At 45.8% G+C, this 9,243-nt stretch overlaps 1 long non-coding RNA gene across 1 annotated transcript; it reads right to left on the reverse strand.

Moving 5' to 3' along the window:
• Nucleotides 1-3,035: 3,035 nt before the first annotated feature.
• On the reverse strand, nt 3,036-5,401 carry LOC119281241. Its single transcript, XR_005138312.1, has 4 exons — nt 5,310-5,401; nt 4,920-5,186; nt 4,586-4,780; nt 3,036-3,119 (listed from the first exon to the last, which is right to left on the reverse strand). It is a non-coding gene; the product is annotated as an uncharacterized LOC119281241 (long non-coding RNA).
• Between the last annotated feature and the right edge of the window lie 3,842 nt (nt 5,402-9,243).

The raw sequence follows: 9,243 nt of genomic DNA on the forward strand, positions 1-9,243 counted from the left end.
AGATAGTAGTCACAAATTACAAGAGTTGTGGGTCAGCGTCATAGCCCACAAGACGGTAGACCTACGGTGGCACCTGAGCTCGAGCTAAGTCGGGGGTAATTCTCTTAAGACTACTGTTCCCCACCTTCTGCCACTCATAGTCATAGCAAGTGTTTCAAATAGTGTCGCCAACAAAGTGTGGCAGTTCGGCTTTGTAGCAAAGTTGCTACAAGATTCATGTAGGCTATCGTCCGCTACTGCTGCTTACGTCAACTGTATTTTCTCCCAAATGATAAATGGCACAACGTGTAGCACGAATCACTCCGATCCTGACGTTTTTTACAACTAAAATTGTTACGTGGAAAGAAAAAGCTGAAATTTGTCATCCAAAAAGAAGTTGTCATGCTTGACAACTAAAGTTGTCATCCTCGCGACACTAAACTTGTCATAAAAATGTTGTAAGTTGCCATGTGTTTGTGCCACATGTGTGACACTTGTCAGGATCCTATTTTCTTTCTCTTTGTTTTACACAAAATACGGGTTGCTACAAGATTCATGCAGGCTATCGTCCGGTGCTGCTGCTTGCGTCAACTGTATTTTCTCCCAAATGATAAGTGTCACACGTGTGGCACGAAGCACTCTGATCCTGACATTTTTTACAACTAAAGTTGTTGTCTGAAAAGAAAAAAATTGAAACTTGTCATCCGAAAAGAAGTTGTCATGCTTGACAACTAACGTGGTCATCCCCGCGACACTAAACTTGCCATAAAAACGTTGAAAGTTGTCACGTGTTCGTGCCACATGTGTGACACTTGTGATGATCCTTTTTTCTTTCTCTTTGTTTTATTCAAAATACGGGTTGCTACAAGATTCATGTAAGCTTATATTTATTAGTATTGTTTATGTTTGTACATTTAAGAGAAAAATATTGCTAATTTCGTCCTCGGGTAAATGGAGTACAATTATTGACTATTAACTAAGACACAATCTACATAGATATTATCATCATCATACGTCGTTGAAACGAAAGAAGGGGCAAAAGGTTGCCTCAAAGTATTGCAAATAGTAAAATATACTCTCTCCGTCCCGAAAAACATGTCGTGGGCACAGTTCATGGGTGATTTTGCAAAAAAGCCCTCGTAGTTTTAAAATCGTCTGAAAGAAGCCCCTCCGCCCCCTGTCTTCTTCCTCCGTCGTCGATAGGGCCGGCGCCGCACAGCTGCCGCCGTCGTCGTCATCGCAGCCCTTCAGGAAGTGCTCCGCCGCCGTCGCCAAGTACCTGCTCCGCCGCCTCCCCCGCTCAGACCTGCGTCACCGCGATCCCCTCCCGCCTCGATTACCTGCGGGCGTCGTCGGGACCTCCGGCCACGTCCTCCTCGAGCTCGCGGGCGTCCACCTCGAGCTCCAGCGCATCCTCCTCAAGCTCCAGTGCATCCTCCTCGAGCTCCCGCGTGTGCGCCGCCGCAATTCCTCCCGGCTGCGATCCCCTACGGGCGTCGCCGGAAATTGCCTCCACGATCCGGTGGACCAGGAGCTCGCGCGCTGCCTCCTCGATCTCCCGCGCGTCCTCCTCAATCTCCTGCGTGAGCCCGTGCAACTCCTTCTCCTCTGCCTGCGCGCCCGTGCGGCTGCTTCTCCCCTACCGCCGGTGGAGCTCCTCTGCCCGTACAACTTCTGCTCGTCTACTAGTACTGTTGTTGCTCGTCTGCCGGTGCTGCCGCCAGAGCTCCTGCTCGTCAAAAGGAAGAAGGTACCGTAAGGAGTTGCTCCTCTGCTCCCTGTGCTGAATATGATCAGTGTACTAAGGAGTTGCTGCTCTGCTCCTGTTCATCAGGAAGAACAATGTTAACTGAATATGATTAGTGTTAACTGAAAAAAATCAGTAGATATCAGCAGAGCAAATTATGATCTGAACAAACACTGTCAAGTGTAAACTGTACTCCAGGGAAAGGTATGGAGTGGATGTGGAGTGTAAACTGTCAAGTGTCAATTATGATCAGAGTATAATTCAGCCAGTCAAGTGTCAATTATGATCAGAGTATAATTCAGTCAGTCAATGGGAATTTATAAAGCTCTTTATCTTCATCTTGCTCTGTTATGGGGACATGGCAGACCAAAACCTCACAGTTTTTAGGATTCATTGGTCTCCAAACCTAAACAATAGAAAGCAACTTGGTGTTAGGATCGACAACCACCACTACCAAAATTCCTATTCGGCCTAGTTGTAGTTGTAGATCCAAACCAAACAGACTACTCGGCGCCATGACGCAAACATGTGCCTAACAGAAGATGGGAATTGATGATAGTCAACATCTTTGGTAAACCAGGCATTAGATAATCAACTTCAAGAATTGTGTATTTTGCATGCTCCCCTTCCACACACCCGGACTAACCATAACCAGGTTTCTATCTAGAGATCAGACGATCATATATTTTGTCTTATTTAAAGCTATATAAGAGAACCTTTTTTTAGAAAGAGTTGATAAGAGAACCTTCTTTTGCCTGCAATTTCCATTGTACATTTACTATGTCGGGGAGTAGAATTTTCCCCGACATGTCTGAATGTCAGATCCATTTTACGAAGCTGGCTTATCAAGCTATATCAAGGAATGTAAGCTTTTCTTTAAAAAAAGGAATGTAAGTTGAATAGCATGAACCAAAGCAAAACTCTAATAGAACTGTCCAAAACATGACACATGAAAGATGTCTAATAATCTAATGCAGGTCACAAACTCCATTGTTAGGTTTACATACAGGAACCCAAATGATGCTGAATTGCTTGCTGACTACGCTGATTATCAATTGCGAAAATTGAATCACAATCTGAAGAGTCAGTCAGGTGTTTGTACGGAAGGAGTAGGCTGAAGATGATTACAGTTTACATACAGCACAGGAAAACACAAGCTTGCACAGGCTGAATAAGGCACCACCTCACAAGATGTCATAATTTTGTTAAATATCTAAACTCGGCCATAATTCAGTTGAACATGCAAGGAAACATTTAACTTGTGATGTCAGTGAAAACATCACCAGACTGTTAAAATTCAGTTAAAAGATCTGTACCTTGATGCAGACTAAAGGGAGTAGGTTAACTGATTTGGTCCTGTGGCTGGTCAAACTGTACCATGCCAAAGTATTTCCTGTAGAGAGAAAAAACAAAAATAAGCAAACATAAATTGATTGGAATGTGTTGTAGTTTCACTAGGAGTAGTTTATATGCAAAGGTAATAAATCAGTTTTGATTCTATTGACAGGAGTATATTTTTCTTGACACTTTTCTACCACAGGCATGCAAAGGTAATAATTTGGATTAATTTTAGTTATTTGAATTAATTTAGAATATTTGGATTTATTTCAATGAGGCATGCTAATGTCACAATCAGTATACTTTTAAGGTTAGTGGCAAGCAAGGCCTTTGCTAATCTGTATGCTTGGCAAGCAAGGCCTTTGCTAATCCCATATCATCAGTTAGATGATACTCCAAATTGCAATCTATTGATGATATGAGATTATCTTCTACTGCAATTGCAATCTAGCTTTAGTAAAAAAGCAAGAGTCCCTTGTATGGAGTTAACTGAAAACTGAACATGTTCTAAAGTTTTGAGTAAGCTGGAGCGGTACAAAAGCAAGTCTAAAGTTTTGAGTACATGCTGTAAAAATTTCTACTGAATTTACTCCATGTTCTAAACAGAGTACTCCTATATTAATACAGCAATCTGCCATAACTACTCCATGCCAGAACTACTCCATGATCTTGAAATCTGAAGTCCAAGAAATCTACCAGAACTACTCCATGATGAGTACTCCAGGCCATTGTCTGAGACACAATTTGAAATTTGCCAACACAATTTGTTCTACTGGATCTACAGTAAATAAATTTGAGAGCACATTTTCTTCAGTCCCTCACTGACAACACAAATTTTTTGGATGCATTCAACTTGAACATGGAGTATTTTCAGCAAAAAAACTTGAGTATGGCAGCATTTTCTGCAAAAAACATCTTGAGCATGAAGTATAAGGGGTATTTTCACCAACTTAGAGAGAGTATTTGAAAATTTGGTCACTACAGGACCACTACACTACTCCAGGTCACTACTGTTCAGAAACAAACTTGGAAAGGTAATAAATCAGTTTTGATTCTATTGACAGGAGCACATGAATAAGAACTCTGTCTAAACATTCAGTTTATACGTCAACATTAAACTGTCTAAATACTCATGTACAGTACTGTGCCATTCAGTTTATTGACAGGAGTATTCAGTATGCTATTGACAGGAGTAGTAGTATCTCAACAAGCAGTACTCGCTGCTATGGTGCGGCCATGGATGCATGAAACAAGTTTAAAGACAAATTTAAATGATGCTGTGATTCAAAAATTAAATGGAAAAAGCTCAAGATGATTAATCATGACTACTGTCACATGACAGATTACTCCTGTACACTATTGTGCCATTTTATAAGTGCAGACTAATTCTATAAGTGCACACTAATTCTAGAAGTGCAGATGTTTAGTTGTGACATTATACAGGAGGAATATTCAGTCTAATTCAGCAGTTGAGAATGCAGTTGTTTAGTGCAATTGAAAATGCAGCAATTCAGGAATCACCTGAATCAATTCAGACCACTGCTGAAGATGTCCTTGAACTGCCACTCCTTCCACCTGAAGATGTTGCCACTCCTTCCAATCACAAACTTTCAGACCAAAGCACACACAGCAATCCACCAGAAGATGTCGCCACTCCTCGAACTGCCACCACACGCGCCCAATCGTTGGCCTTGAGCGAAGCCGCCGAAAATCGACCTACTCAGTCACCATTAACCATTGCTAAGTTTCAGAGTTCATTTCAGAAAAGAAAAAACGAAGTTTCAGAGTTCATTTCAGAAAAGAAAAAATGAAGTTTCAGAGTTTGGAGTTGGGATGGATGGGGTGAGGGGCGAACCTGGGCTTGCGCCGGCGGCCGCCCTCACGGAGTCGCCGACGCCGCTTCTCCCCGGAAATAGAGTTTGCGGCGAGCTGAGGGGCAAACCCCCGGTAGCCGCACGAAGACGAGCTCACGGAGTTGCCTCCCCACCCCGCAACGCACAGAGGGGTTAACGCATGGAGACGAGCTCGCTGACGTCGCCCATCGGCTTCTCCCCGGAGACAGAGCTCGCGCCGCCGCTCCAGTCACTAGCTGCGCCGCCGGCTTGTCCCTATCCTCGAATGCCTGTAGAAATCTAGGATGATGAAGAAGAAATTGGGTGGACATGGCCCGAACAATCCAAGAAGATAAAAGAAGAAATTGTATGGGCGCAGTAGACCAAAGGGAGGAGAAGGTGAAAAAGGAGACCTTTGACTCCGGCGGGCTACTTGGTGAGCTCCTCCACCTGCCTCTTTGCAATCCGCCGAGCAGCCGCCGCGCCAGGAATGCGAGAAAGGAGGGCGCCTCGCTGCCGTGCCCCGGTGAGGTAAACACATGGCCGTCGGACAGGAACGGCAGGAGGATCGACAAAAAAACGCGTGCTTCACGTTGGGGAACGAGGCGGGGAACGAGGCGGCGTGGGGCGTGAGGCGGGAGGGGTGGTGGCAGCGGGGGCGGCGTGGGGCGGGAGGAGCGGTGGCGGAGAGGGGCGGCGGGGGCGGCATGGGGCGGGAGGAGCGGTGGCGGAGAGGGGCGGCAAGGCGGCGCCCGTCGTCGAGTTCGGCCGGGAGAGAGTGAGAGCGAGAGCGAGGAAGAAGAGGGACCTCGGGTTCGGTCGGGAAAACGTGGAGGACTAAATTGCAAATATCCACTCGCGACATGTTTTTGGGGACGGAGGGAGTACATTGGATTAGACTAACTAATACTAGATAAATTTGCTTGGTTTGGATTTTGTACGTCACAAACTGATGAAGGAGGGGAAAATGATCGTTGGTGAGAGAAGCTCTTGCGACGCGCTCGCCTCGCCCCTCATCCTATGCGCCGCCGCCGGATGACACGTCAGTGACGGTGGGTCCTGGACATGGGGGCGGCGACCGTTTCTGGGCGCTGGGGGAGGATTCAGAGGATGAAGATGATGGGGAGTGTGGATCTGGGGAACGGGAGCAGACGGGCTCTAGTGTGGAGCGTGTGGCTGATCCGGTGCCTTTGCTCTCGTCGGTGATGCGGGACAAAGCGGGTGCCCTGGATCCCCCGCGGTCGACATCGCGACTAGGATGGGGGTCCCAGGGGCGGCAGAGCTGAGGGGCTCCGGTGCGTGGGCGCCATGAATAGGGGAAAGGGGGCGCAGGCGACTGGATTCGGGTGCGGCGACGCAAATCTTGCAGCTCGAGATGGTTGCGGGCCATGGCGGCCTCGGGAGGGTCAGTAAAGTGGTCTCCTTGGTCGCCTGTGTTGGCCCCGGCGGGAGCAGAGGCGTTAGGGTGCGTCGGGGTCCGGGGGGGGAAAGAGGGGCGGTAGACCCAGTCGACCAGGGCTCTAGGCAGGCACAGCCGACCAGAGTTGCGATGTTGGCGAGGGGCTCGCTGGAGTTCACCAAAATGGATTTCCCCCCTCTCTTGGCCACGGGTGGGTCAACGGGGAGGGTGGACCAGAACGGGGGGTTTGGGCCGGATGCATGTGGGCCGCTGCTTGGGCCCTTCCTTTGGTTTCAGATTTGTTGAGCTTACGGCCAGGCCGGCGACTTCGATCGGGCCTATCCTACGACCAGGCCAAAGTGTGGGCAGCCCGACTAGGAGCGTCCAAGGTGGGTGCGGCCCGTCTGCCAGTGTGAGATATAAGAAGTGGTGGTGGGTTGTCACAGGGGATAAGGCATTTCGGGTAGGGTTCCCAGCTGCACCACGCGACATACAGAGGTGGGGGAGAAGGGTGAGGTTCATCTCATTAGCGGCGGCGCTTGAGCTCGTGGTGACAAGTTATCTGCTACGGGGTTCTCAGCTCCTTTTCTATCAATAATATGTAAATCAAATTCTTGTAACAAGAGAACCCAACAAATAAGTCTTTTAGCATCTTTCTTTTCCATAAGATATTTAATAGCAGCATGGTGTGTGTGAGCAGTTATTTTGGAATCAACAATATAAGGTCTAAATTTATCACAAGCAAACACCACTGCTAAAAATTCTTTTCCAGTAGTAGCATAATTTCTTTGAGCGTTGTCCAGAGTTTTACTAGCATAATGAATAACATTCATTTCTTATCAACTCTTTGTCCTAGAACAACACCAACAACATAATCACTATGATGTCTACTACGTAACCTTCTCCTTGTAGACGTTGTTGGGCCTCCAAGTGCAGATGTTTGTAGGACAGTAGCAAATTTTCCTCAAGTGGATGACCTAAGATTTATCAATCCGTGGAAGGTGTAGGATGAAGATGGTCTCTCTCAAACAACCCTGCAACCAAATAACAAAGAGTCTCTTGTGTCCCCAACACACCCAATACAATGGCAAATTGTATAGGTGCACTAGTTCGGCGAAGAGATGGTGATACAAGTGCAATATGGATGGTAGATATGAGTATTTGTAAGCTGAAAATATAAAAATAGCAAGGTAACTAATGATAAAAGTGAGCGTAAACGGTATTGCAATGCTAGGAAACAAGGCCTAGGGTTCATACTTTCACTAGTGCAAGTTCTCTCAACAATAATAACATAATTGGATCATATAACTATCCCCCAACATGCAACAAAGAGACACTCCAAAGTCACTAATAGCGGAGAACAAACAAAGAGATTATTGTAGGGTACGCAACCACCTCAAGTTATCCTTTCTGATCGATCTATTCAAGAGTTCGTAGTAAAATAACACGAAGCTTGATACGTCTCCAACGTATCTATAATTTTTGATTGCTCCATGCTACTTTATCTACTGTTTTGGACTATATTGGGCTTTATTTTCCACTTTTATATTACTTTTGGGACTAACCTATTAACCGGAGGTCCAGCCCAGAATTGTTGTTTTTTGCCTTTTTCAGTATTTCGAAGAAACATAATATCAAACGGAGTCCAAACGGAATGAAACCTTCGGGATCGTGATTTTCCAACCGAACGTGATCCAGGAGACTTGGACCCTACTCCAAGAAGTCTCCGAGGAGGTCACGAGGGTGGAGCCCCCCCCCCCCCGGGCGCGCCCCCTACCTCGTGGGGCCCTCGGAGCTCCACCGACGTACTCCTTCCTCCTATATATATACCTATGTATCCCCGAACGATCAGAACAGGAGCCAAAAACCTAATTCCACCACCGCAACATTCTGTATCTACGAGATCCCATCTTGGGGCCTGTTCCGGAGCTCCGCCGGAGGGGGCATCCACCACGGAGGGCTTCTACATCATCACCATAGCCCCTCCGATGAAGTGTGAGTAGTTTACTTCAGACCTTCGGGTCCATAGCTAGTAGCTAGATGGCTTCTTCTCTTTTTTTGGATCTCAATACAATGTTCTCCCCCTCTCTCGTGGAGATCTATTCGATGTAATCTTATTTTTGCGGTGTATTTGTTGAGACCGATGAATTGTGGGTTTATGATCCAGTATTATCTATGGAAAATATTTGATTCTTCTCTGAATTCTTTTATGTATGATTGATTTATCTTTGCAAGTCTCTTCGAATTATCCTTTTTGGTTTGGCCAACTAGATTGGTAGTTCTTGCAATGGGAGAAGTGCTTAGCTTTGGGTTCAATCTTGCGGTGTCCTTACCCAGTGACAAAAAGGGTTGCAAGGCACGTATTGTATTGTTGCCATCGAGGATAACAAGATGTTTTTTATCATATTGCATGAATTTATCCCTCTACATCATGTCATCTTGCTTACGGTGTTACTCTGTTTTTAACTTAATACTCTAGATGCATGCTGGATAGCGGTCGATGAGTGGAGTAATAGTAGTAGATGCAGAATCATTTTGATCTACTTGTTTTGGACGTGATGCCTATATACATGATCATTGCCTAGATGTACTCATAACTATGCTCAATTCTGTCAATTGCTCAACAGTAATTGGTTCACCCACTATAGAATACTTATGCTCTTGAGAGAAGCCACTAGTGAAACCTATGGCCCCCGGGTCTATTCTCATCATATCAATATATATTACTTTATTTACTTGCTTTGTTTTTACTTTGCCTTTTACTTTTACTTTGCATCTATCTATCAAAAATACCAAAAATATTATCTCTATCAGATCTCACTCTCGTAAGTGACTGTGAAGGGATTGACAACTCCTAAGCGTTGGTTGCGAGTTGCTATCGTTTTGTGTAGGTACGAGGGACTTGTGCGTGGTCTCCTACTGGATTGATACCTTGGTTCTCAAAAACT

Source organism: Triticum dicoccoides, chromosome 3B (genome assembly GCF_002162155.2).
Source record: "Triticum dicoccoides isolate Atlit2015 ecotype Zavitan chromosome 3B, WEW_v2.0, whole genome shotgun sequence".
Taxonomy (NCBI): domain Eukaryota; kingdom Viridiplantae; phylum Streptophyta; class Magnoliopsida; order Poales; family Poaceae; genus Triticum; species Triticum dicoccoides.